The sequence below is a fragment of the Antechinus flavipes genome, chromosome 6 (genome assembly GCF_016432865.1).
Source record: "Antechinus flavipes isolate AdamAnt ecotype Samford, QLD, Australia chromosome 6, AdamAnt_v2, whole genome shotgun sequence".
NCBI classification, from domain to species: domain Eukaryota; kingdom Metazoa; phylum Chordata; class Mammalia; order Dasyuromorphia; family Dasyuridae; genus Antechinus; species Antechinus flavipes.
In genome coordinates this window covers 140,585,338-140,613,244 of record NC_067403.1, presented here as the reverse complement: position 1 = coordinate 140,613,244, position 27,907 = coordinate 140,585,338, and positions in this window count along the sequence as shown.

Sequence of the window (27,907 nt, the reverse complement as noted above, 5' to 3'; positions counted from 1 at the left end):
CCCTTATTTCCCTGTGATATTCTTCTCTTTTTTTATAATATAATGGTTCTCTCTGAGCAGGTTTCTTGGGGAGGTTTTCTGGAGGCAGCCTTAGTTTCAGTTCCAAGTAATAATCACCTCAAATGCAGTCAGGAGTTGAAATCCAGCCCTTTATTGTGTCCTTCAAAGTCTTGAGCTTCAGCCTCTAGCTCCCTCTCAATGTCTCCAGCCAGCACAAAGGAAGGATATGGAATGAATCTGTCTCTGCCTCTGAGAGTGGGCTTCTGTCCCTGGCTCTAAGAGCTTCTTGCTTATATGTTGTACATTGAGTACACACAAAGCATTATATCACTGGGAAATCATTATTTGTTGTAGAATTAAATCAATTCTAAACTAGATTTAAACATTGTCTCCTCAATTCCACTTAGTACTTTGTTTCAAGTTCTGGTCCATAACATCTCCTTGTAGGATCAGATCAATCATATTGAACCATGCTAAATTAGATGGCAGGTTGACCAATACATGTTAAATATGTTAAAGTATAAGTTAAATACAATATATGTATACATGTCCATACAGTTATTTTGCTGTACAAAAAGAATCAGACTTTGAAATAGTGTACATTAACCTGTGAAGGAAATCAAAAATGCAGGCAGACAAAAATATAGGGATTGGGAATTCTATGTAATGGTTCTTAGTTATCTCCCAGAGTTCTTTCTCTGGGTGTAGCTGGTTCAGTTCATTACTGCTCTATTGGAACTTATTTGGTTCATCTCATTGTTGAAGAGGGCCACATCCATCAGAATTTGTCATTATATAGTATTGTTGTTGAAGTATATAATGATTTCCTGGTCCTGCTTATTTCACTCAGCATCAATTCATGTAAGTCTCTCCAGGTCTTTCTGAAATCATCCTGCTGGCTATTTTTTACAGAAAAATAATATTCCATAATATTCATGTACCACAATTTATTCAGCCATTCTCCAATTAATGGGCATCCACTCAGTTTCCAGTTTCTAGCTACTACAAAGAGGGCTGCCACAAACATTCTTGCACATACAGGTGTTTTTCCCTTCTTTAAGAGCTCTTTGAGATATAATCCCAGTAGTACCATCACTGGATCAAAGGGTATGCACAGTCTGATAACTTTTTGAGCATAGTTCTCGGATTATTTAATGGACAGGTTTGGCAGCTCTAGCAGCAACAGCAACAGGAGAAGCAATGGCAGAGGCTTTCAGAGGCCTCAGCCTACAAATGGTTAAGGGAATTGAATACTATTCAGAAGAAGATGATGAGGTCTTTTTTCTAGTTCTGAGACAGGACTATGTTACTTTACACAAACCTAATAATTCTTGGAAGATGATATCTAAGCTCCTTTTGGATCATGGCTTTCAGATAGATCAATAATTTTCAAATAATCTCTCCTGGATCTATTTTCCAAGTCACTTTGGGGATAAGAATTCACTATTTGACAAAAACTTCTGGGAAAATTGCAAACTAATAAGCAGAAAGTAGGCATAGAGACACACCTAACACTGTATACTAAGAGGTTGAAATGGGTTCATGATCTAGATATAAAGAATGATACAATAAAGAAATTAGAAGAACATAGGATAGTTTACCTCTCAGATTTGTGGAGGAGGAAGGAATTTGTTACCAAAGAAGAACTACAGACCATTATTGATCATAAAATGGATAATTTTGATTATATTAAGTTAAAAAAATTTTGTACAAAACAAAACTAATGCAGACAAGATTAGAAGGGAAACAATAAAATGGGAAAACATTTTTACATCTAAAGAATCTGATAAATGCCTCATTTCTGAAATATATAATTATCTCTCTTATTTGATTTTTGAAATTCTTTTTGAGCTTTTTCAAGAGAATCTTTTGAAACTGAAACCAATTCATATTCCTCTTTGTGACTTCACAAGTAAATGCCTTCTCTGACCTCTTCTGAATTTGTGTTCTGATCTTCCCTCTTGCCATAGTAGCTTTCTATGCTCAAGACTTTTTGTTTTTTGTTCAATTTTAAAAGGTATTTATTTAATATTTCCCCCAGTTACATTTAAAACTTTATTTTTATATTTGCATTTTAAATTTTTTGAGTTCCTTCTCCCTATCCCTAGCCCCAATTAAGAAATCACATGAGACATTATGCAAAATATTTCCATAAAAATTATATTGTAACTCTCCTACCCTAATAAAAAAAAACTCAAGAAAATAGTGTGTGTGTGTGTGTGTGTGTGTGTGTGTGTGTGTGTGTGTATGTGTGGGGGAGAGAGAGAGAGAGAGAGAGAGAGAGAGAGAGAGAGAGAGAGAGGAAGACACCCACATTTTGATTCCACTGAATTTTAATTTTTAAGGAATTATTTTCCTCAATGAGCTTTTGCAATTTATTTCATATTTGACCAATTGTTTTTTAAGGCATTCTTTTCCTTATTGACTTTTGTATTTCTTTTTGCACCACTCATTTCTTTTTTTTTTTTTTTCTTCTATCTCTTTTATTTTATTTTCAAAATCTCTTTTTAGTTCTTCCATAGCCTAAGACAATTCTTATTTTTCTTGGAGGCTTTAAATGTTGGAGGTTTGATTTTGTTATCTTCTTCTGACTATGGGCTTTGATCTTCCTTGTCACTTTTGTAACTTTCTATATTTTAAAAACGTTTTTTGTTGCCTGCTAATTTTCCTAGTCTATTACTCACCTTTTAACTTTTTTTAAAAGTAGGACTCTGTTTCCAGGGTGGAGAATGCACTGTCACAATCTGTTTTCAGAGATCCTACTAGGGACTTGACCACAAGTCCTCTCTTCTGTCCCAGAAGTGTTAAACATGCCCATGACCCATTGTAGCTTCAAGATCTCATGTGCTAAAACAATAGAGTCCTGCTTAGCTGGCACAGACATCAGGGCTGGGGCTGGCACTGCATTGGCACACCGTGATCTTAGGATTACACACTAGACTCTCACTCTGCTGCTGCAGACTTTTTCTACTAACTTTTCCTAGTCTTCTCTGGTGTCTCTGGGATGAGAGTTCTGGAAGTCACCAGTACTATCATTTGTAATGTTCTCTTGTTTGGTTTCCTTGGGGGTCTCTAGGAGCAGCTTTCATTTCATTTTAGTAATCATCACGAGAACAACCAAAGTCCAAATCCTTTACTTTCTCTTTCAAAGTCTTGTCTCCTTTCATGGGGCCCTCTCTCCTTGGTTCTGAGAGCTTGAACTCCTGCCTCCAGTCCTTTGTCTTCTCTGCCTTTGCCAGCTTCTTCTCTGTGGCTCTCAGTCCCTGCTTCTATGTTCTACACTGAGTATAAACCAATCATTATATCATTAGGAAACCATTGTTGTAGGATTAAATCAATGCTAAACTACATTTGACCATTGTCTCCTCAATTCCACTTAGTACCTTGTTTCAGATTCTGGTCCATAACAATCATTGATTCTAATATCCTACTTTGATAAAGCTGGATTTGGAGCTGAAGCCAGGGTTGGGACCAAAGCTAGAGTTGGGACCAAAGCTGTTCTGGGGTGGCCTGCAGTAGGTCTGCAGGGTGAAATCCCACCTTGGTTTCACATACTTTTTCTGTTGATCCTCTAAGTTGTCCTTAGCTGGAAAATGTGCTACTCCATCTTTGTGGGTGTTCTCATGTTCTAAAATTTCTTTAAAGAAATTATTTAAAGGAATTTTAGATGGTTTGTGGGGAAAGGTTGAATGAGTTCCTGCCTTTGCCATCTTGGCCCATTCTTGCTCACTACTAAAGTTGACCCATGTTCCTAGGTCACAGGGGAGAGAGGGCCACACTTCTTTTGCTGGGTTTTTCCTTGCTGGGTCAGAGGTAGTGCTGGCTTTCACAGTGTTCTGGGTTGGCCTTACCTTGTCAATCCTATTATACTGGTCTTTAGGGGCTTTTATTTTGCCTTCTGCACTGTGCTGAAGACCTCATAGATGACCTTTTGAGTTACTGGCATGCTGGGCCATGACCAACGGATCTCCACTACTGATACATGCTATGGCTAACAGCCTCCCATTAGATTTCCTTCACTACACTGTACTGGACACTCTTCCCCTTTCCACAATAAAAAAGATCCTTCCTAAAGTCCTTCCAACTTAAATCATAAATCATCATAAAGTGGAAAATTGTTTCTTTCAGTCTTTTTTATGGGTTGTCACTTCAGAATATTTAGCATTATTTCCAAAGGAAATGGAAGAGATTAAGCAATTTTCTGGCTTCTCTCAGCAATTTTGCCCCTTCCTCCATTCTTCACCTTAATTTGATTTATTTTTAATGTCTCATAGAGTTTTTGGCTTTAACTTGCTAAATTCTAGCTTTTAAGGAGTTATTTTCTTTGATTAGCTTTTGTACTTTCTTTTCTATTTAATAATGTGCACTTCTAGGATTTCTTCAGTAGATTTTGTATGTCCCTTTTTCCATTTTGCTACTTCTATTTCAAGCAGTTTTACTTTTCACAGATGTTGACTCTCCACCCCCAATTCTCTTGCATAACTCTCATTTCTTTTCCTAATTCTTCTTCTGTCTGACTTATATGATTTTCAAGTTATTTTCTGAGATTTTCCAATGAGTTCTTTCTGAGCATGAGAACACTTCACCTTTTTCTTTGGGGTTTTGTCTAGGAATATGTTGTTTTCTAACAAATCTATATATTTATCTTCCATGACTTTTTGGTTGCTTTATGCTTATCTTTTTTGGCCTTTTTATTTTCGTTTAAATTTGAGCTCTGCTTCCAAGATGGAAAGGGCACTGTTTCAGGTTTCCTGTGCCATGGACTACAGTCTCTAGATGTTCACTAGGTGCTGGGCTGAAATTGCTTTGAGATCCATTCAAAGTTCTTACATCTGGTATTGTCACTTAAAAGTATGTGGTGGGGGGAATGGATGATGTTGCTTGAGGCCCTAGTGGTCTGTGGTGAATATGGGAGAGTTACAATGGTATACAGCTTGTTCCCCTATCTTAATAATACAAAACATTGTCAGTTCTTTAAATTAGTCACTGTATGAAATGAACATGAAACCTTTTGCCACAGCCTGGATGAATTTTAGTAATGATTCTCCTTCTTAAATGATGGAACTCCAAAATGAAGGAAATAGTTCAAATGTGACCTCAACAGGAAGAATATGTATGAGGGTATTCTAACCTCTCTACTTCTGGAAATGATGCCCCTTTGAATGTCATATTTTTACAAGTCAGGTATTTAAGGATACCATTTTCCTCTATCTGTAATATATTTTTTCCTTACCTCTGCTTTGCATAGTGCTTCTTTTCTTATAAAACTTGGCTCAATTTTCATTCCCTCCATGAACTCTTCCTTAAGATACCTGATAGCAACTCCTCTTCAAATTTTTAAAAAATACTTTATATACTTGGCTCCATTAATGATTATCTACATATGTGCTGTACTTTCCCCTTAAAGTTGAATGTAAACTCCTTAACTTCCTATTTGATTTTTATTTTGAACCTCTACCATTATAAAGCAGTTTCAGGCATAACTGAGAACCAATAATATCTGAATTCAAGTTTCATCCCTGTTAAACAATGACTATATAAACCTGGTAAAGCCATTTAACCTATTTATATTCTAGGCAACTCTTTGGGATTATAAGTTGCATAGAGAGGGCCAACTTGCATTCACAGAAAATGTTCCTCACCTAAGAGTTCCTTACCTCAATGAAATTACCAGTCCAGTCCATATTTTTATCATCTATAATTATATCTTACATGTTATTGATGTTTAAAAACACCATTTAATTGAATTGTATTTTTTCATATAGTTGAATTGATGAATACCATATGAATCAAATTGATTTATATTCTTACCTTCTATGTAGTTGAAAAAAAAGATTAATGGCACAGTTGGATTTTGGATCTTAAAGGACAGGTGTTAAGTGACTTCAGAGTATGAAAAATGGCATCTTCACCTTAGCAAAAACATAAGAGGGTGAACAAATGAAAAAAGTTATCAGGATAGAGTAGTCTGATTAGAATAGAATAAAGCTAAATAAAGAGTTCATTCTCTTTATAATGGACAATCATAGGAAAGGTTATGGAAGGTATTTCTAATATGTGTAGTCCTAGGGAGAATGAGTTTTCAAGATGAAGAAGTTACTATGCCATGGTTGAGAAAGTCTGGGAATGTGAAGAGTGCAGCTTGGATAAATATGGAAAATCATAAACTCTATGTAAAAATTATTTTGGAGAAGGTAATGAGAGCTCAGGCAAGCTGAGCTGTCTGACTAAGAGGAAAAGTCAGTGAGCATAAAAAGCTTTAATATTCTGTGGTAGGAAGTGGTAAGATTTAACATCAAACAGACAGAAGGGATATAGAAAAAAAATGTAGATTTCTTTCCAGGCCAAGGGAGCCTTAGGTTTTGATGGCATTTTTAAAACAACTAAGACATAGCTTAATATACTACATAGAAGAAATAATAGAATCAGTATAATCTGGGTTCAAGTCCTACCTCTAAGATATACTGACTGCATGACACATAGCAATTATTATTATTTTTTTGAACAAGATATGTAACCTTTCATTGCTCTAGGAAAATCTTTACGAGCATAAATTAATTAAGACAGGTGCAGACTCATATTATTAGATGGAGTTTCCTCACAGGAAGCCCCTTGTCTCCCATATCTGAACAACAATTAAAATAACCCTTTATTCTCAGACTCATGACAGTGGAGGATTACACAATTGGGCATAGTTTAATGACATTGAAAATAAACGAAGAAATGTGTTTTTAAAAAGATGATTAAGGAGGCATTAATGCATGGATAAGGCTAAGACCATTTTGGGAGGCTAAAGAAAAATGTGAGAGAATGAATTTGAAAAAAAAAAACATTTGCAGGTTTGCATACATCCTATTCATAATTATTTTTAAAAATGCACACAGCCAGGAACTATTTTTTTTTTTTGGGTGGGGGAGAAGATGGCTTCTAGAATTCTAATTTTAAACTAGTGTTCCTGTCTGGATGGAAGGCCCATCATGGATGCATGTGAATTAATCTCTGGGGATTTGAAAAGTAGCTATTCCAGGAAGTAACCCACGGACAAGGTTCCTTAGGCAATGACTTATTTCAAACAGTGCCAGACTATATTATGGGCATTAATCAGGCATGCGTATCAAGATGCCTTGCACTATTGCTAGAAGTCATAATACTTTATATAGCAAACATTCATGTGCATTTAGTTGGTAGATTTTTTTTTTTACTTATTCCAAGCAGTTATAACTGAAGGGATTTATCCTAGCAAAAGCATTTTTACTATTTTTGTAGTGACAAATAAAATGAAATGATTTGTGATTCTGTATAGCTCAAATAATTAATAGCTTTGGAATCTTGTCCATGTCTATTCAGAATCCTTAGCTGTACAATCTATTGGAAAAATTCTATAAGGTTTGCATTTTCATTACAATCCTAATGCAAGTTTAGTTTGCCTCTGATCATGAGGGTTACAGAAAGATCATTTTGATTCCCATTATAATGAACCCAGGTAAAGTATACTGTCACACTTGGACAGAAAAATAAACAAAATTATTCTTTTTTTCAGGCCATTTATTTCAAACAACCTAAAGAGCTTTGTACTGTGGAAAGTATAACTTCATGGATAACTAATGAGGTAATTGAATTAGTTGTAAAGTAACCTAAGTAATAAGATGAAAACCAGATCCCTTCCCCCATCACATGCTTAGTAGCCTGTCCTTCCCCTGGGAAATATACTACAGAAATACATGGAATCAGTATACTCTACCACATATCTCACAGAAAACATTGTTCTCTCTTAGGGAGTGGGCTGATATTAAAAAAAAATTGATTGACTCAAATCCAACTAAACCTAGGTCAGAAATAAGATCCTCTGGTTCCCATTCTATCCTCTATTCACCTACACTTCCTAGATAATTAAATAGTTGGATTTTGTTTACATTTTGGGGAAATACTTCAAAATCAATTATTGTTTTCATTACAGTTTCTCTAAGTATTGTGCTAAATAATTTGCAGAGATGAATAAAGACTAATTATTCCCCTAGAAATAGTGGGAATGAATTAATGTAAATAAATGAAAATAAATCCAAATAATATTCAACACATTTACATTAGGGGCACGGCATTAAAACCCATTTTTGGAATCTGTTATTCTACATATAAGTAGGAGAGGCATCTTCGGCTGTTATCCCAAACCATGAAACAATATAACTGGAAAGCATTTTATTATGGTAAACTGGAGAAAGGAGTACAAATAACTAATCTCCATCATAGCAGAATAGGAAAGATACAGATAGTTCATATAGACCTTGGGGTTTTAGTAGACTGCAACTTCAATATAAATTATGTGATATGGGAAGCAAAAAAAAAAATAATAAAAACCTAATAGGATCTATAGGTACATAGATAATCAATCAATAAACATTTTTTAAATGTCTACTCTTTGAAAAGCATTGTGATAAAGGAATGAGAACACTAAGAAGAGGCAACAATTGTTGCCCTCAAGAAGTTCATGATCAAATATTGGAAGCAACACATCCAGGAAAATAAAGGAGTCAGCTCTGATGTCTTCTATAAGCACAATATCACCTCTGGAAGATCATATTCAGTTTCAAATGTCATATCTTTGAAAGTATTTTAATAAGCTAAAACTTTGGAGGGGCAAATAACTACTGAAGGAACTGGAAGTTATAGGATATGGGAATGCATAGAAGGAATTAAAAATATTGAACCTGGAGAAAGAACAAGTGGGAAGAAGATGGCTTCCATCAAGTATTAAAAAGCTGGAATGCAAACATAAAATTAGATTTGCTTTGCATAGCCCCAGAGACTAGAATTTGAAGAAGTGGGTGAAAGTTTCTATGAGAAAGATTTTAAATTGGCATTAGGGAAATAAATTTATTTTAAAAAAAATTTTTTTTTCCTAGTCAGTTAATCAACATTTATTTTTTCAGGAGGGCGGAGCCAAGATGGTGGAGAAAACACATGCAACTTTTTATTTTATTTTATTTTATTTAATAATAACTTTGTATTGACAGAATCCATGCCAGGATAATTTTTACACAACATTATCCCTTGCAATCACTTATGTTTCGTTTTTTCCCCTCCCTCCTTCCTCCCCCCCCCCAAGATGGCAAGCAGTCCTATATATGTGAAATATGTTGCAGTATATACTAGATACAATACATATTTGCAGAACCGAACAGTTCTCCCGCTGCACAGGGAGAATTGGTTCAGAAGGTAAAAATAACTCGGAAAGAAAATCAAAAATGGAGATAGTTCACATTCATTTCCCAGTATTCCTTCTTTGGGTGTAGCTGTCTCTGTCCATCATTTATCCAATGAAACTCAGTGAAGTCTCTTTGTCAGAGAAATCCACTTCCATCAGAATACATCCTCATACAATATTGTTGTCGAAGTGTATAATGATCTCCTGGTTCTGCTCATCTCACTTAGCATCAGTCCATGTAGGTCTCTCCAAGCCTCTCTGTATTCATCCTGCTGGTCATTCCTTACAGAGCAATAATATTCCATAACATTCATATACCACAATTTACCCAGCCATTCTCCAATTGATGGGCATCCATTCATTTTCCAGTTTCTAGCCACTACAAACAGGGCTGCTACAAACATTTTGGCACATACAGGTACCTTTCCCTTTTTTAGTATCTCTTTGGGGTATAAGCCCAATAGAAACACTGCTGGATCAAAGGGTATGCACAGTTTGATAACTTTTTGGGCATAATTCCAGATTGCTCTCCAGAATGGCTGGATTCGTTCACAACTCCACCAACCATGCATCAGTGTCCCCGTTTTCCCGCATCCCCTCCAACATTCATCATTATTTTTTCCTGTCATCTTAGCCAATCTGACAGGTGTGTAGTGGTATCTCAGAGTTGTCTTAATTTGCATTTCTCTGATCAATAGTGATTTGGAACACTCTTTCAGATGAGTGGTAATAGTTTCAATTTCTTCATCTGAAAATTGTCTGTTCATATCCTTTGACCATTTATCAATTGGAGAATGGCTTGATTTTTTATAAATTTGAGTCAGTTCTCTATATATTTTGGAAATGAGACCTTTATCAGAACCTTTAATTGTAAAGATGTTTTCCCAGTTTGTTGCTTCCCTACTAATCTTGTTTGCATTCGTTCTGTTTGTACAAAGGCTTTTTAATTTGATATAATCAAAATTTTCTATTTTGTGATCGGTAATGGTCTCTAGTTTATCTTTGGTCACAAATTTCTTTCTCCTCCACAAGTCTGAGAGATAAACTATCCTATGATCCTCTAATTTATTTATAATCTCGTTCTTTATGCCTAGGTCATGGACCCATTTTGATCTTATCTTGGTATGTGGTGTTAAGTGTGGGTCCTTGCCTAATTTCTGCCATACTAATTTCCAGTTATCGCAGCAGTTTTTATCAAATAATGAAATCTTATCCCAAAATTTAGAATCTTTGGGTTTGCCAAACACTAGATTGCTATAGTTGACTATTCTGTCTTGTGAACCTAACCTTTTCCACTGATCAAGTAATCTATTTCTAAGCCAATACCAAATGGTTTTGGTGACTGCTGCTTTATTTCATTTTTTAAAATTTAATTTTTATTTAATAATTACTTTATATTGACACTCGTTTCTGTTCCGATTTTTTTTTCCCTCCTTCCCTCCACCCTCTCCCCTAGATGGCAAGCAGTCCTTTATATGTTGGATATGTTGCAGTATATGTTTGCAGAACCAAACAGTTCTCTTGTTGCATAGGGAGAATTGGATTCAGAAGGTATAAATAACCCGGGAAGAAAAACAAAAATGCAGATAGTTCACATTCGTTTCCCAGTGTTCTTTCTTTGGGTGTAGCTGCTTTTGTCCGTCATTTATCAATTGAAGCTCAGGTCTCTTTGTCAAAGAAATCCACTTCCATCAAAATATGTCCTCATACAATATCGTTGTCGAAGTGTATAATGATCTCCTGGTTCTGCTCATTTCACTTAGCATCAGTTCATGTAAGTCTCGCCAGTCCTCTCTGTATTCATCCTGCTGGTCATTTCTTACAGAACAATAATATTCCATAACATTCATATACCACAATTTACCCAGCCATTCTCCAATTGATGGGCATCCATTCCTTTTCCAGTTTCTAGCCACTACAAACAGGGCTGCTACAAACATTTTGGCACATACAGGTCCCTTTCCCAACTGCTGCTTTATAATATAATTTTAGATCAGGTACAGCTAGACCACCTTCATTTGATTTTTTTTTCATTAATTCCCTTGAGATTCTCGACTTTTTATTGTTCCATATGAATTTTGTTGTTATTTTTTCTAAATCATTAAAATATTTTCTTGGAAGTCTGATTGGTATAGCACTAAATAAATAGATTAGTTTAGGAAGTATTGTCATCTTTGTTATATTCGCTCGGCCTATCCAAGAGAACTTAATATTTTTCCAATTATTTAAGTCTGACTTTATTTGTATGAAAACTTTTTTGTAATTTTGCCCATATAATTCCTGACTTTCCTTTGGTAGGTAGATTCCCAAATATTTTATGCTATCAACAGTTATTTTGAATGGAATTTCTCTTTGTATCTCTTGCTCTTGGATTTTGTTGGTGGTGTATAAGAATGCTGAGGATTTATGGGGATTTATTTTGTATCCTGCTACTTTGCTAAAATTATGAATTATTTCTAATAGCTTTTTAGTAGAATCTCTGGGGTTTTCTAGGTATACCATCATATCATCTGCAAAGAGTGATAGTTTGGTTTCCTCATTGCCTACTCCAATTCCTTTAATCTCTTTCTCGACTCTTATTGCCGAGGCTAGTGTTTCTAATACAATATTGAATAATAATGGTGATAGTGGGCAACCTTGCTTCACTCCAGATCTTACTGGGAAAGGTTCCAGTTTTTCCCCATTGCATATGATGCTTACTGAAGGTTTAAAATATATGCTCCTAACTATTTTAAGGAAAAGTCCTTTTATTCTTATGCTCTCAAGTGTTTTTATTAGGAACGGCTGTTGGATTTTATCAAATGCTTTTTCTGCATCTATTGAGATGATCATATGGTTTTTGTTTGGTTGGTTGTTGATATAGTCAATTATGTTAATAGTTTTCCTAATATTGAACCAGCCCTGCATTCCTGGTATAAATCCTACTTGTATCTTGGGGATGATTTTCTGTAATCTTTTTGCTAATATTTTATTTAAGATTTTAGCATCAATATTCATTAGGGAGATTGGTCTATAATTTTCTTTCTCTGTTTTCAACCTACCTGGTTTAGGTATCAGTACCATATCTGTGTCATAAAAGGAGTTTGGTAGGACTCCTTCAATCCCTACTTTTTCAAATAGTTTATTTAGCATTGGAGTTAATTGATCTTTAAATGTTTGATAGAATTCAGATGTAAGTGCATCTGGTCCTGGGGTTTTTTTCTTAGGGAGTTGATTGATAGTTTGTTCTATTTCTTTTTCTGAGATAGGAGTGTTTAGGATATTTACTTCTTCCTCTGTTAGTTTAGGCAAGCTATATTTTTGGAGATATTCTTCTATTTCATTTAAGTTGTCGAATTTATTGGCGTAAAGTTGGGCAAAGTAACTCCTAATTATTGCTCTAATTTCCTCTTCGTTAGTGGTGAGTTCTCCCTTTTCATTTTTAAGACTAACAATTTGATTTTCCTCTTTCCTTTTTTTAATCAGATTTACTAAGGGTTTGTCTATTTTGTTGGTTTTTTCATAGAACCAACTCTTAGTATTATTAATTAATTCAATAGTTTTTTTACTTTCAATTTTATTGATCTCTCCTTTTATTTTTTTGAATTTCAAGTTTAGTGTTTGATTGGGGGTTTTTAATTTGTTCCTTTTCTAGCATTTTTAGTTGCAAGCCCAATTCATTGACCTTCTCTTTCTCTATTTTATACAAATAGGCCTCTAGAGATATGAGATTTCCCCTTATTACCGCTTTGGCTGCATCCCACACATTTTGGTATGATGTCTCATTATTATCGTTTTCTTGGATGAAGTTATTAATTATGTCTATAATTTGCTGTTTCACCCAATCATTTTTTAGTATGAGTTTATTTAGTTTCCAATTATTTTTTGGTCTACTTTCCTGTGGCTTTTTATTGAATGTAATTTTCAATGCATCATGGTCTGAAAAGGATGCATTCACTATTTCTGCCTTACTGCATTTGAGTTTGAGGTTTTTATGTCCTAATATATGGTCAATTTTTCTATAAGTTCCATGAACTGCTGAAAAGAAGGTGTACTCCTTTCTGTCCCCATTACATTTTCTCCAGAGATCTATCATATCTAATTTTTCTAGTATTCTATTTATCTCTTTGACTTCTTTCTTATTTATTTTGTGGTTTGATTTATCTAATTCTGAGAGTGCAAGGTCGAGATCTCCCACTATTATAGTTTTACTGTCTATTTCTTCTTGCAACTCTCTTAATTTCTCTTTTAAGAATTTAGATGCTACACTACTTGGTGCATATATGTTTAATATAGATACTGCTTCATTATTCATTCTACCCTTTAGCAAGATATAGTGCCCTTCCTTATCTCTTTTGATTAGATCAATTTTTGCTTTAGCTTGATCTGAGATCAGGATGGCTACCCCTGCTTTTTTGGCTTTACCTGAAGCATAGTAGGTTTTGCTCCAACCTTTTACCTTTAACCTGAATGTATCACCCCTCTTCAGGTGTGTTTCCTGTATACAACATATTGTAGGATTCTGGCTTTTAATCCATTCTGCTAACTGCTTCCTCTTTATAGAGGAGTTTACCCCGTTCACATTTATGGTTAAAATGACCAATTCTGTATTACTTGCCATCTTGCTAACCCAGGTTTATGCTTTTCTCCCTTCTTACTCCCTTACCCCCTTCCCAGTATTAAGCTTGTGAGCACCACTTGCTTCTCACAGCCCTCTCTTTTTTAGTATCCCTCCCCCCCCTTAGGGTTCCTCCCCCTAACTTACCCCTTTCCCTCCCAGTTACCATATTCCCTTCCACTTAGCTTATTCCTTCCCTTTTCACTTTTCCCTTCTCACTTTTCAATGAGGTGGGAGAAGTTTCACCATAGATTGAATATGTTTAAAATTCTTCTCTTAATGCCAATTATGAAAGCAGTAAAATACTCACTATATTCATCCCTCTCAATTCTTTCTCTCAGATATAATAGGTTTTCTTTGCCTCTTCATGAAATGTAGTACCCCCACTTTCCCTTTTTTTTGGTACAATGTCCTTTCCACATCTAGTTTGTAGAACAAGGTATACTTGTATTCTTTATACATATTTATAGCTGAAATATAGTTCCCAAGATTAATCTTTACCTTTTTAGATTTCTCTTGAGTTCTATATTTGTAGATCAAATTTTTTGTTAAGTTCTGGCTTTTTCATCAAAAATAGGTGAAATTCGCTTACTTCGTTGAATATCCATCTTCTTCCCTGGAAAAAGATGCTCAATCTCGCTGGGTAAGTTATTTTTGGTTGCATACCAAGTTCCTTAGCCTTTCGGAATATCATATTCCAGGCCCTTTGATCCTTTACTGTGGATGCTGCCAGATCCTGGGTGATCCTTATTGTGGCTCCTTGATACTTGAATTGGGTTTTTCTAGCTGCTTGCAGTATTTTTTCCTTCGCCTGAGGGTTCTGGCATTTGGCCACTATATTCCTTGGTGTTTTGATTTTAGGATCCCTTTCAGTAGGGGATTGATGAATTCTTTCAATGTCTATTTTACCTTCTGTTTCTATGACTTCTGGGCAGTTCTCTTTGATAATTTCCTGGAAAATAGTGTCCAGGCTCTTTTTTTCATCATACTTTTCTGGAAGTCCGATGATTCTCAGGTTGTCTCTTCTGGATCTGTTTTCCAGGTCTGTTGTCTTCCCCAGAAGGTATTTCACATTCTTTTCCATTGTTTGATTTTTTTGGATTTGCTTGACTGATTCTTCTTATCTCCTCGAGTCATTCAATTCCAACTGTTCGACCCTGATTTTCAGTGAGGTATTTTCTTCACTCACTTTTTAAGATCTTTTTCTAATTGTCCAATTGAGTTCTTTTGTTCTGTGGAATTTTTTTCCATTTTGCCAATTTTGTTTTCCAGTTCACCAATCCTATTTTTCAAGGATTTGGTTTCTTTATCCACTCTCTCTTTAACTGACTTCTCCAGGCTCTTTTGCCAAGTCTCCCTCTCCTTTTGCAAAGCCTCCCTCTCCTTTTCCCATTTTTCTTCTAGCTCTCTTGTGTGAGCCTTTTAAATTTCCTCCATGAGATTCATCTGTGCTGAGGAACATATGATCTCCTCCTTTGGGGATTCACCTGGGGACTGTTTGTTTTTAGTCTCCTCAGGATTTGGAGTCTGCTCTTTATCTGTATAGAAGCTGTCAATGGTTAAATTCTTTTTCAGTTTCTTGCTCATTCTGTCTAATAATCAAAGATGAACTATCAAAGAAACAGAAGAAAAAAAAACCCTTGAATGGAGGCTGCTTTCTTTGGGGGAGGGGCAGGGTAGCCATGAGGCACGGGTCCTACTGTGCTTTGGCGCCTGCGCTCTGAGATCCGAGCGTGCTGAGACATTTTGGGGGAGGGGTGGCCAGGTCCCGAGAGACTCCAGCTGTTTGGGGTTGTATTCTTCACCCTCGGTGTTTTTAGCTTCTCTGCTGGGCTGCTGACTTGCTGCCGGAGCAAAGTATCTAATCCTGTAGCAAAGCTCTCCCCTCAGAGATGGCTGCGATCACGCCCCACCCCCTCTCCACTCTGTTCAGCTCTGAGCTGCTTTCTGTGCTCTCGCTGCAGCTGCTGCCCGCAGACTGCTTCCGATCTAAGTACCGCCCCTGCTCTCACGCAAAAACAGACCTTTCTTGACGAGTCTCAAGGATGGTTTCTCTTGGTAAGTAATTGTGTGTTTTTTTTCAGTCGAGCATTAATTCAGAGGCATGAAATGAAATGGATAGTGAGAGAAAAACACGGAGGTTACACAGCAGTGTGCTTCCTCTCCGCCATCTTGGCCGGAAGTCCTCCACATGCAACTTTTTAAGCTCCTCTCGTACCCTCATGACTAATTATTAAATTCAGTCTCAAAAATAGCACTTGACTGGTAAAATTCATGAAGATTAGAAGTACAACAACTTATCAACCAAAGATAATCTGGAAGATCACCAGAAAAGGTTTGTCCTGAGCAACCAGAGCAGATCAGTGCAAGCAGGGATAGAACCAGAGGCTAAGATCCGGAGAGACCAGGGGCAGGGCTGGCCTCTTAGTTAGAAAAGTTATAGAAATGACTGTGCCATAGGTTGACTGCTCTACCTTGATTACAAAGCAGCAGAGAAATTAAAGCCAAAAGTAGAGGGTACTCTAAAAAATGCCAGAACTTAACAAGATCTGGCTATACCCAACCAAAACCAGAAGTGACTCAGTGCAGACCACAGCACAGCTGTGCAGTGGCGTTCTGCAGCACAGGCTAGGCAGTCACAAATCTGCACAGTGGGTGGCTTGACCTGGGGTAATAGAACTTCCACAGCACAACTGTGCTTCCCTGGGCAGAGACACTTCAGGTCCCTGCCGAGTTATTTGCTGGACAACTGCTAATTCCCATAGCCCCACAGAGGGCTTTGAATTGGGGTAGTGACACTTTTACTGCTCAGCTTCTAGTCCCAGGGTAGTCGCTAATCTGCACAGTGGAGTTCTTCACTGGGCACTTTCACAGCTGGGCTACCCAAGCCTGAATCACTTCCAGTGGGGAACTTTTCCCCAGAGCCTTCCCGTACATTGCGACTCTTTGCAGTCCATTTGTAGGACATCTACAATCCATACACCTATCCCTGTTCTGCAGAGGAAGCTGGTAACATCCTTGCCCTGAAGGCAGACCCTACAGGCTTTTAAAAAAAAAAAAATGGGTAAAAAAAATCAAAAGGACAATCAATAGCTTCTATACAGAAAGAGAGCAGGTTTTCACCCTAAAGAGACTAATAGCAAACAGTCTCCAGACAATACCACCAAGGGGGGTGTAACCTGGTTCCCATCACACAAATCTCTCCTAGAAGACACTATTGGAAATCTTAACAGAGAGCTTAGAAGAAAAATGGGGAAATGAAAGAGAAGCTAGGCAAGAGAGTAACAACTTCCTAAAATGTGAATTTGAAAAGGTAAAAAACTCCCAGGAAGTGCAGGGAAACAGAATTTATGAATTGGAAAAGGTAAAGAAATCCCAGGAAAGTAGAATTTGTGAATTGGAAAAAAATAACTCACTTAAAAAAATAGTGAAATGGAAAAAATTCCATAGAGCAAAACAACTGATTTAAAAATTCAACTGGACATATACAAAAAGAAGTTAAAAAAAAAGTTAATGAAGAAAATAAATCATTAAAAATCAGAATTGAACAAATAGAAATCAATGATTCATTGAGACATCAAGAATCAGTCAAGCAAAACCAAAAAAAAAAAAAAAAAAAAAAAAAAAAAGAAAAAATCAGAAAAAAAAGTTAAATATCGACTTGGAAAAACAGCAGATCTGGAAAATAGATCTAGGAGAGATAATCTGAGGATTATTGGACTTGCTGAAAATTATGATGAAAAAAAGAGCCTAGATACCATTTTACAGGAAATCATCAAAGAGAACTATCCAGATATAATAGAAGCAAAAGGTAAAATAGGCATTGAAAAAAATAATTGAAAACCTTCTGAAAAAGAACCTAAAATAGAAACACCAAGGAATATTGTGGCCGAATTTCAGAACTATCAGGCTACGAAAAAATATTACAAGCAGCCAAGAAAAAACAATTCAAATACTGAGATGCCACAATAAAGATCACTCAAAATCTGGCTGCCTCCACATTAAAGGATTGAAGGGCCTGGAATCTGATATTCTGAAAGGCAAAAGAACTTGGAATGCAGCCAAAAATAAACTACCCAGCTAAGCTGAGCATTTTCTTCCAAGGAAGAAAATGGACGATTAATTAAAGAGTTGAATTCCATTTGTTTCTAAGGAAAAAACCAGATTAAAAAAAAATTGATCTCCAACCATAGGACTCAAGAGAAGCAGAAAAAGGTAAAAGGAACTCTTGAGAACTGTATTTCTGTTGTGGATATACATAAAGACCACATTTATAATTTGATTTTACTGATATAACATAAAAAAGGGAAGTAGAAATGGAAAGGGGATAGTGTCAGAAAAAAGGGGAAAGGGGAAATAAAAAGAGGGAAACTACATCCCATGAAGAGGCAAAGGAAATCTATCATATCTGAGGGAACTTAAAGAGGGGGAAGAACATTGTGTGAATCTTACTCTCATCAGAGTTGGCTCAAAGAGAAAATAATTGACATATTTGTTTTACAGAGAATCTTCTCTCACCTCATTAAAAAATGGGAGAGAAAAAGGTAAAAGGAAAAGAATAATAAGGGAAGGGTACAAGAAAGGGGAAGGGATTCAAAGGGAGGAGGGAGGGATCCTAAAGAGGGAAAGTGGAGTGACACAAGTGGGATCCATAAGTTAAATACTGGGAAAGGGGGTAAGGGGAGGCAAGAAAAAGAAAAGGATAATATGGGAATAATAAGATGGCAGGAAATACAGAATTAGTAATTTTAACTGTAAATGTGAATGGGATGAACTCTCCCAAAAAGCCAAGGCAGATAGGAGGCTGGATCAAAAGTCAGAATCTTCCAATAAATTGTTTACAAGAAACATATTTAAAGCAAGGAGATACATATAGAGTAAAGGTAAAAGGTTGCAGCAGAATCTATTATGCTTCAGGTGAAGTCAAAAAAGCAGGGGTAGCCATTCTTATCTCAGATCAAGCAAAAGCAAAAATTGATTTAATTAAAAGAGATAAGGAAGGAAATTATATCTTGCTAAAGGGTAGCATAGACAATGAAGCAATATCAATAATAAACATATATGTATCAAGTGGTATAGCATCTAACTTCCTAAAGGAGAAGTGAAGAAAGTTGTGAGAAGAAATAGACAGCAAAATTATAATAGTGGGAGATCTCAACCTTGGACTCTCAGAATTAGATAAATCAAACCAGAAAACAAATAAGAAAGAAATTAAAGAGATAAATAGAATATTACAAAAATTAGATATGATAGATCTTTGGAGAAAACTGAATGGTGACAGAAAGTAGTATACTTTCTTCTCAGCAATTCATGGAATATATACAAAAACTGATCATATATTAGGACATAAAGACCTCAAAATTAAATGCAGTAAGGCAGAAATATTAAGTGCTTTCTTTTCAGATCATGATGCAGTACAAACTACATTCAACAAAAACTTAGGGGTAAATAGACCAAAAAATAATTGGAAACTAAATAATATCATCTTAAAGAATGATTGGGTGAAGCAGCAAATTATAGACTCAATTAATTATTTCACTCAAGATAATGAAAATGATGAGACATCATACCAAAATCTATGGGATGCAGCCAAAGTAGTAATAAGGAGAAATTTTATATTTTTAGAGGCTTATTGAATAAAACAGAGAAAGACAAGATCAATGAATTGGACTTGCAACTTAAAAGCTAGAAAAAGATCAAATTAAAAACCCTCAATCAAATACTAAACTTGAAATTCTAAAATTAAAAGGAGAAATTAATAATATTGAAAGAAAAAAAACTATTGTATTAATAAATAAAACTAAGAGTTGGCTTTATGGAAAAAACCATAAAATGGATAAACCTTTGGTAAATCTGATTACAAAAAGGAAAAAGGAAAATCAAATTATTAGTCTTAAAAATGAAAAGGGAGAACTTTCCACCAATGATAAGGAAATTAGAGAAATAATAAGAAGTTACTTGGCCCAACTTTATGCTAATAAATTTGATAACCTACGTGAAATGGATGACTACCTCGAAAAATATAGGCTTCCCAGATTAACAGAGGAGGAAGTAAATTGCTTAAATAGTCCAATTTCAGGAAAAAAAATAGAACAAGTTATTAATCAACTCCCTAAGAAAAAATCCCCAGGACCAGATGGATTTACATGTGAATTCTACCAAACATTTAAAGAAAAAGTAGCTTTAATGCTATATAAACTATTTGAAAAAATAGGGAATGAAGGAGTCCTACCTTTGATGACTCAGACATGGTCCTTATATACAAACCGGGTAGGTTGAAAACAGAGAAAGAAAATTATAGACTGATATCCCAATGAATATTAATGCTAAAAGCTTAAATAAGATATTAGCAAAAAGACTACAGCAAGTCATCTCCAAGAAAATACACCATGATCAAGTAGGATTTATACCAGGAATTAATGGTTGGTTCAATAATAGGAAAACTATCAGTATAATTGGACATATTGATAACCAAATGAACAAAAACCATATGATCATCTCAATAGATTGCAGATGAAGCATTTGATAAAATCCAACATCCATTCCTATTAAAAACACTTGAGAGTATAGGAATAAATGGATTTTTCCTTAAAATAATCAGTAGCATCTATTTAAAACCATCAGTAAGCATCATATGTAATGGGGATAAACTGCAACCATTCCCAATAAGATCAGGAGTGAAACAAGGTTGCCCATTATCACCATTACTATTCAATGTTATATTAGAAAAGCTAGCTTTGGCAATAAGAGTTGAGAAAGAGATTAAAGAGAGTAGGTAATGAGGAAACCAAATTATCTTTCTTTGTTGGTAATATGATGGTATAATTAGAGAACCCCAGAGCATCTACAAAATAGCTATTAGAATTAATCCACACCTTTAGCAAAGTTGCAGGATACAAAATAAACCCACATAAGTCATCAGCATTCTTATATATTACTAACAAAATCCAACAGGTAGAGTTACAAAGAGAAATTCCATTTAAAGTAACTACTGATAGTATAAAATATTTAGGAATCTATCTGCCAAGCAAAAATCAGAAATGTTATGAGCAAAACTACAAAACACTTTCCACACAAATAAAGTCAGATCTAACCAATTGGAAAAATATTAAATGCTCTTGGATGGAGCAAACAAATATAATAAAAATGACAATACTACCTAATCTATTCATTTAGTGCTGGACCAATCAGACTCCCCAAAAACTATTTTAATAACTTAGAAAAAATAACAACAAAGTTCATATGGAAAAACAAAAGGTCAAGAATTTCAAGGGAATTAATAAAAAAAAATTAAATGAAGATGGCTTAGCTGTACCAGATCTAAAATTATATTATAGAGTAGCAGTTAGCAAAACCATTTGTTATTGGTTAAGGAATAGATTAGTTGATCAGTGGAATAGGTTAGGTTCAAAGGACAAAACAGTCAATAACTACAGCAATCTAGTGTTTGACAAACCCAGAAACCCCAGGTTTTGGGATAAGAACTTACTGTTTGACATAAATTGCTGGGAAAATTGGAAATCAGTATGGCAGAAACTAGGCTTTGACCCACGCTTAACACCCTACACCAAGATAAGTTCAAAATGGGTTCATGATCTAGGCATAAAGAATGAGATTATAAATAAATGAGAAGAACATAGCATAATTTATCCCTCATAGCTGTCAAGGAGGAAGGATTTGTGATCAAAGAAAATCTAGAAATCATTATTGATCACAAAATAGAAAATTTTGATTATATTAAATTGAAAATATTTTTGTACAAACAAAACAAATGCAGACACGATTAGAAGGGAAACAATAAACTGGGAAAACAGTTTTACAGTCAAAGGTTCTGATAAAGGCCTCATTTCCTAATATTTTCCAAAATATAGAGAAATGACTCTAATTTATAAAAATCAAGCCATTCTCCAATTGATAAATCATCAAAGGATATGGATAGATAATTTTCAGATGAAGAAATTGAAACTATTTCTAGTCATATGAAAAAATGTTTCAAGTCATTATTAATCAAAGAAATGCAAATTAAGACAAATCTGAGATACAGTCAGATCAGTTAGAATGACAGGGAAAGATAATGTGGAATGCTGGAGGGGATGTGGGAAAACTGGGGCACTGATACATTGTTGATGGAATTGTGAATATACCCAGCTATTCTGCAGAGCAATTTGGAACTATGCTCAAAAAGTGATCAAACTGTGCATACCCTTTGATCCAGCAGTGTTATTACTGGGCTTATATCCCAAATAAATTTTATAGAAGAAAAAGGGGCCTGTATGTGCAAGAATGTGCAAGGGATGTTTGGCATCCCTCTTTGTAGTGGTCAGAAACTGGAAACTGAATGGATGCCCATCAATTGGAGAATGGCTGAATAAATTGTGGTACATGAATATTATGGAATATTATTTTTCTGTAAAAAATAGTCAGCAGGATGATTTCAGAAAGACCTGGAGAGACTTACATGAATTGATGCTGAGTGAAAAAAGCAGGACCAGTAGATCATTTTATACTTCAACAATACTATAGGATGACAAATTCTGATGAACATGGCCCTCTTCAACAATGAGATGAACCAAATCAGTTCCAATAGAACAGTAATGAACTGAACCAGCTACACCCAGTGAAAGAACTCTGGGAGATAACTATGAACCACAAGATAGAATTCCCAATCCCTCTATTTTTGTCCACCTGCATTTTTTATTTCCTTCACAGGTTAATTGTACGCCATTTCAAAGTCCAATTCTTTTTGTACAGCAAGATAACTGTTTGGACTTATATACATATATTGTATTTAACTTATACTTCAACGTATTTAACATGTATTGGTCAACCTGCCATCTGGGGGAAGGGGTGGGGGGGAAGGAGGGGAAAAGTTGGAACAAAGGGTCTTGCAATTGTCAATGCTGAAAAATTACCCATGCATATATCTTGTAAATAAAAAGCTATAATAATAAAAAAAATATTTTCTCTCCTCACCATGTCCCCTTACTAGAAAGGAAAGAAAAATCTCATGATATATATATATATATATATCAGAAAGAAAGCAAGGAAGGAAGACAGAAAGAGAGAGAAAGAAAGAAAGAAAGAAAGAAAGAAAGAAAGAAAGAAAGAAAGAAAAGAAAGAAAGAAAGAAAGAAAGAAAAGAAAGAAAGAAAGAAAAAAAAAGAAAGAAAGAAAAGAAAGAAAGAAAAGAAAGAAAGAAAGAAAGAAAGAAAGAAAGAAAGAAAAGAAAGAAAGGAAAGAAAGAAAGGAAAGAAAGAAAGAAAGAAATGAGAGAGGGAGGGAAAAGGAGGGAAAGAATAAAGGAAAGAAAGGAAGAAATGAAGAAAGACAGAAAAAACAGAGAATTCACATTGTGATATTCATTAAAAGTAAGAATTGACCAAAGATAGAAGAAATAGTTAATTCACCATTAATAAAAAAATTTAAGAGAAGGCTATCTTTCACTGGTAATTTTAGGGAGGGCATTTAATTTCAAGTAAGTACTGTCGCTTCTCATTCTGAGTCTAAGCTTTATATAGAATTTAAAGTTTTATAAAGGTTTATGTGTGTCTGTGTGTGTCTGTGTGTCTGTGTGTGTGTGTGTATGGAGAGAGAGAGAGAGAGAGAAGAGAGAGAGAGAGAGAGGAACAAGAACAAGAACAAGAACAAGAACAAGAAGAACAAGAACAAGAAGGAGGAAGAGGAGAAAGAGGAAGAGGAGGAGGAGGAGTATTTGTGGAGCTTTGTTTCAGGGCATTCTATATTTCTTGTACCAAAATGAAGAAATATTTTTCTAATACTCTATCGGGTGTATGGGTGGGTATAGTGGAGTGGAGAGGTACTGATTCTACATTAACTTAACATTCTGAAATTTAGATTGATTTGAATTACACACACACACACACACACACACACACACACACACACACACACATAAATATATATATGATTTAAGTCAAATAGTAGCCTAGAACCAAATAAGTTTTTGGTAATGTGCTAACTGCTGTGGATACAATGAAAGGAAAAAAGAGTTTTTGGTCTCAAAGAGGTCAACATTCAATGGTGGAAAAAACATTTAAATGACTATATGCAAATGAAATATATTCAGGAAAATCAGAGTCAGTTTCAGAGGCAAGACACTAAAACCAAGGAGGACTAAGAAAGACTTTCTTGCAGAAGATGGGACTTAAACTTTTTGTTTGTCTGTTTGTTTGTTTCACTTTACAAAGTATCCTTATATTAGTTTCTTTCTGAATTTTCTTCTTTTTCCTTCTTTGCATTTTCTAGGCAAAAATAGGAACCAAATTAATTTATTCATCAAAATATTTATATTGAATTCTACAACAATTCAATTTAATAAAAAAATATTTATTAAGCATTTACTAAGGACAAAAAAGTCAATAGTTCTTGTTTTTGCTCCTGGTAAATAGGAATGTCTTTTTATAAATTGTAAAATAATCAAGCTTTATAAAGCACTTTAAGTATTGCAAAGTACTTGCTTTACAAATATTATTTCCTATCATTATTAATCAGAGAAATGCAAATTAAGACAACTCTGAGACACCACTACACACTTGTCAGACTGGCTAGAATGACAGGGAAAGATAATGGGGAATGTTGGAGGGGATGTGGGAAAACAGGGACACTGATACATTGTTGGTGGAATTGTGAATACATCCAACCATTCTGGAGAGCAATTTGGAACTATGCTCAAAAAGTTATCAAACTGTGCATATCCTTTGATCCAGCAGTGTTACTACTGAGCTTATATCCCAAAGAGAGCATAAAGAAGGGAAAGGGATCTGTATGTGCATAAATGTTTGTGGCAGCCCTCTTTGTAATGGCCAGAAACTGGAAACTGAGTGGATGCCCATCAATTGGAGAATAGCTGAATAAATAGTGGTATATGAATAATATGGAATATTATTGTTTGGTAAGAAATGACCAACAGGATGATTTCAGAAAGGCCTGGAGAGACTTACACAAACTGATGCTGAGTGAAACGAGCAGAGTCAAGAGATCATTATATACTTCAACAACAATACTATATGATGACCAATTCTGATGGACCTGGCCATCCTCAGCAATGAGATGAACCAAATCAATTCCAATGGAGCAGTAATGAACTGAACCAGCTACGCCCAGCAAAAGAACTCTGGGACATGACTAAGAACCATTACATTGAATTCCCAATCTCTATTCTTTTGCCCACCTGCAGTTTGGATTTCCTTCACAGGCTAATTGTACAATATTTCAGAATCTGATTCGTTTTGTACAGCAAAATAATGGCTTGGTCATGTATACTTATTGTGTATCTAATTTGTATTTTAATATATTTAACATCTACTGGTTATCCTGCCATCTGGGGGAGGGGGTAGGGGGAAGGAGGGGAAAAATTGGGACAAGAGGTTTGGCAATTGTCAATGCGGTAAAGTCACCCATAACATGTAAATAAAAGGATATTAAAAATATTATTTCCTTTATTATAACATAACAAACTTGGAAGGTAGGAAAACTGAAGCTAAAGGATGGTAAAGGGTTTCCCATTCTTGGAAATGAATACTTGTCATATAGCAAGTAGGTATCTATGTTTGGAGTTGAATTTTAATCTTCCTGATTCTGGATCTTTATCCCCTGTGACTCCTACTGGCCTTATCTTAGATATAGAACCTACCACATTTCCTCACATATAATAAATTCTCAATATATACACATTGATTGATTGAAAGAGAATATGCAAAGAAAGTGAATAAAGTTATTTCAGTACATACAAAGTACTAAAAAATGAGAAGATTAGTAACAAGAACATTTGAACTGTGTTTTGATCTCCCCCTTTAGATTGAAAGTTCCTCTAGGGCAAAGATTGTCTTTCTTTTTGTTCTTTGTATTCCCAGCAGCACAGTGCCTGGAACATCAGAGATGCTCAATAAACTGGGATGCTACACAGCGGCAGTGAGGAGAGATCTTTAACTCTGTACAAAGGATTTGAGGTAGAAAATTAAATATCACATGGGGGAAGGGACACCCAACAGAGTAGTGTACTGGATATTATATGTGCATCATCATGGATTCATTCTGATTGTCATTATTCGGGTGACTGATAAGAAATGGCATCAATTTTAAATCTACTTTTGTCACAATTCAGAAATTATCTTTTTCTGAAACATCTCATGGGGATAGTCTTTGCAATTACGAAGGAGCATGTCAAGGCAGCTAGGTAGTACAGTGGATAAACTGTCAGCCCTGGAATCAGGAGGGCCTAAGTTCAAATCCAGGCATCAGACACTTGCCACTTAGGAGTTGTGTGATATTGGACAAATCACTTAACTCTGATGAAAGAGAAGCAGCAGCAACATCTGAACTGATTCATTTCTCCCTGTATTAGAAGCAACACAACCAAGGAATTAATTATTGACTCAAGAGAAGTTGTGAAAATCCGAAGAGTTACATTAATCTGTAATGACTTGTTTCACTGAAAGAGGGAATTTCTTTTGTAATGGTTAGTTGTGTACTGCCTGGAAAGCAAAACACTATACTGACCCTTTCAAATACATCCAGACACAAGGCAGATCTGAAGGCTAACAGACAAGAGACTCACAAGAAACAGGGAGACCCACTGCACAGCTGAATTTTCTGGACAACAGTGAATCTTGAATAATGCATTCCAGTCAATGTTATTAAAAATGTAGTATGTGTCAGTCATAGAAAACCCAGTTTTCATAGAGAGATTCTTCTCCACTCTCCACTGTGACTAAAAACAAGCAGATAGAATTTTCACAAATTAGAACTGAAATTCATAAGCTTTTTCTCTCCCATTCCTTCTGTTCATGTCACTCTTCTCAAACTGTCTTGCAAAAGGCTAAAATTACATAGTTGTGGCTGCATAAAGTGAAAGTATATATCTGTGTGAAAAAATAGTGTCTTACTAAGGTTTGGAGTGTGAGAATATGTGTGTTGAATACTTCATGTCAGTCTGAGAATGGACCTATTCAAAAGGAGCCATTACCAAGTTCATTTGTGTATGTTATTTTTAAAATTGTGCGAATACAGAACTGCAATTTACTCTTCTATACACAAAACCATTTTTACTATTGCAGAATGGAACTGAGGATATGATCATTAACAGAATGACAAAATTTAAGAAGTGAGTTAGTAGATTCATACTTGAAAGACATTCATAGTATAATTAATTTATCTGCCAAATAGTCAATGAGTCTCTGCTAGAAGACTTCCAAGGTCAGAGAATCTCAATTCTATCTTGGAATAGCTCTAATTTGTTAAAGTTTTTCCTGAGATCAGGACATCAACCCTTTGATTAAAATATTTATGTGCTATATGTCCAGATCAGGATATAAATTCTTAAAGAACAAAAACCAGATTATTCATATCTAGGTCGTGAATCTTCCAAAATCCTCATAATACTGTCCTGTGTCATTTTTGCAAATGCTAAATTAATGTTTTTGAATTGGATTGAACAATTTGGTACAATGAAGAGAGTAATGTCTCTAGAGTCAGACAATTTGGGTTTAAATCACCTCTGATGATTAATCTTCCTGGATCTCAGTTTCCTCATCTGTAAAATTATGAAGTTGATACAAGATGGTCATTTAAAATAATACTTTTCAGCTCTAATTCTATGACTTTAAGATATAATTTTAAGGGTATGTAATTTTCACACTTGGTTGAATTTGTAGAATGTGAGCAAAAGTGTGCTGGTAAATATTAAACAACTGGCTCTCTAAAATACATACATACATAACATAAATACATAGACACAATACACTCACAAATTGAAATCTGCATTATTAACATTTTGCCATAATGTTTGTAAGTCTATACAATCAACGAAATAATTAACCAAAACATTATTTATGAGTCCTGCCTACTTCTGAGATATAAATGTTGCAGTAAAAAAAAATTAACAATTGAATGTCCTGAGTCTATTTAGCACTGAATATGAATTAAATAACTGAGATAAAGAAACAAAACAGTACATCCCATTCAGACTTTTTTTGTTGTTGTTGTTCTTTTCAAGAGAACCATGACATCAGAGAGATTATACCAGGGCATGTCATGGTGTGCATGTCATGCAAATGAATTGGATTTAAATTAAGGAAAGTTGTTTAAGG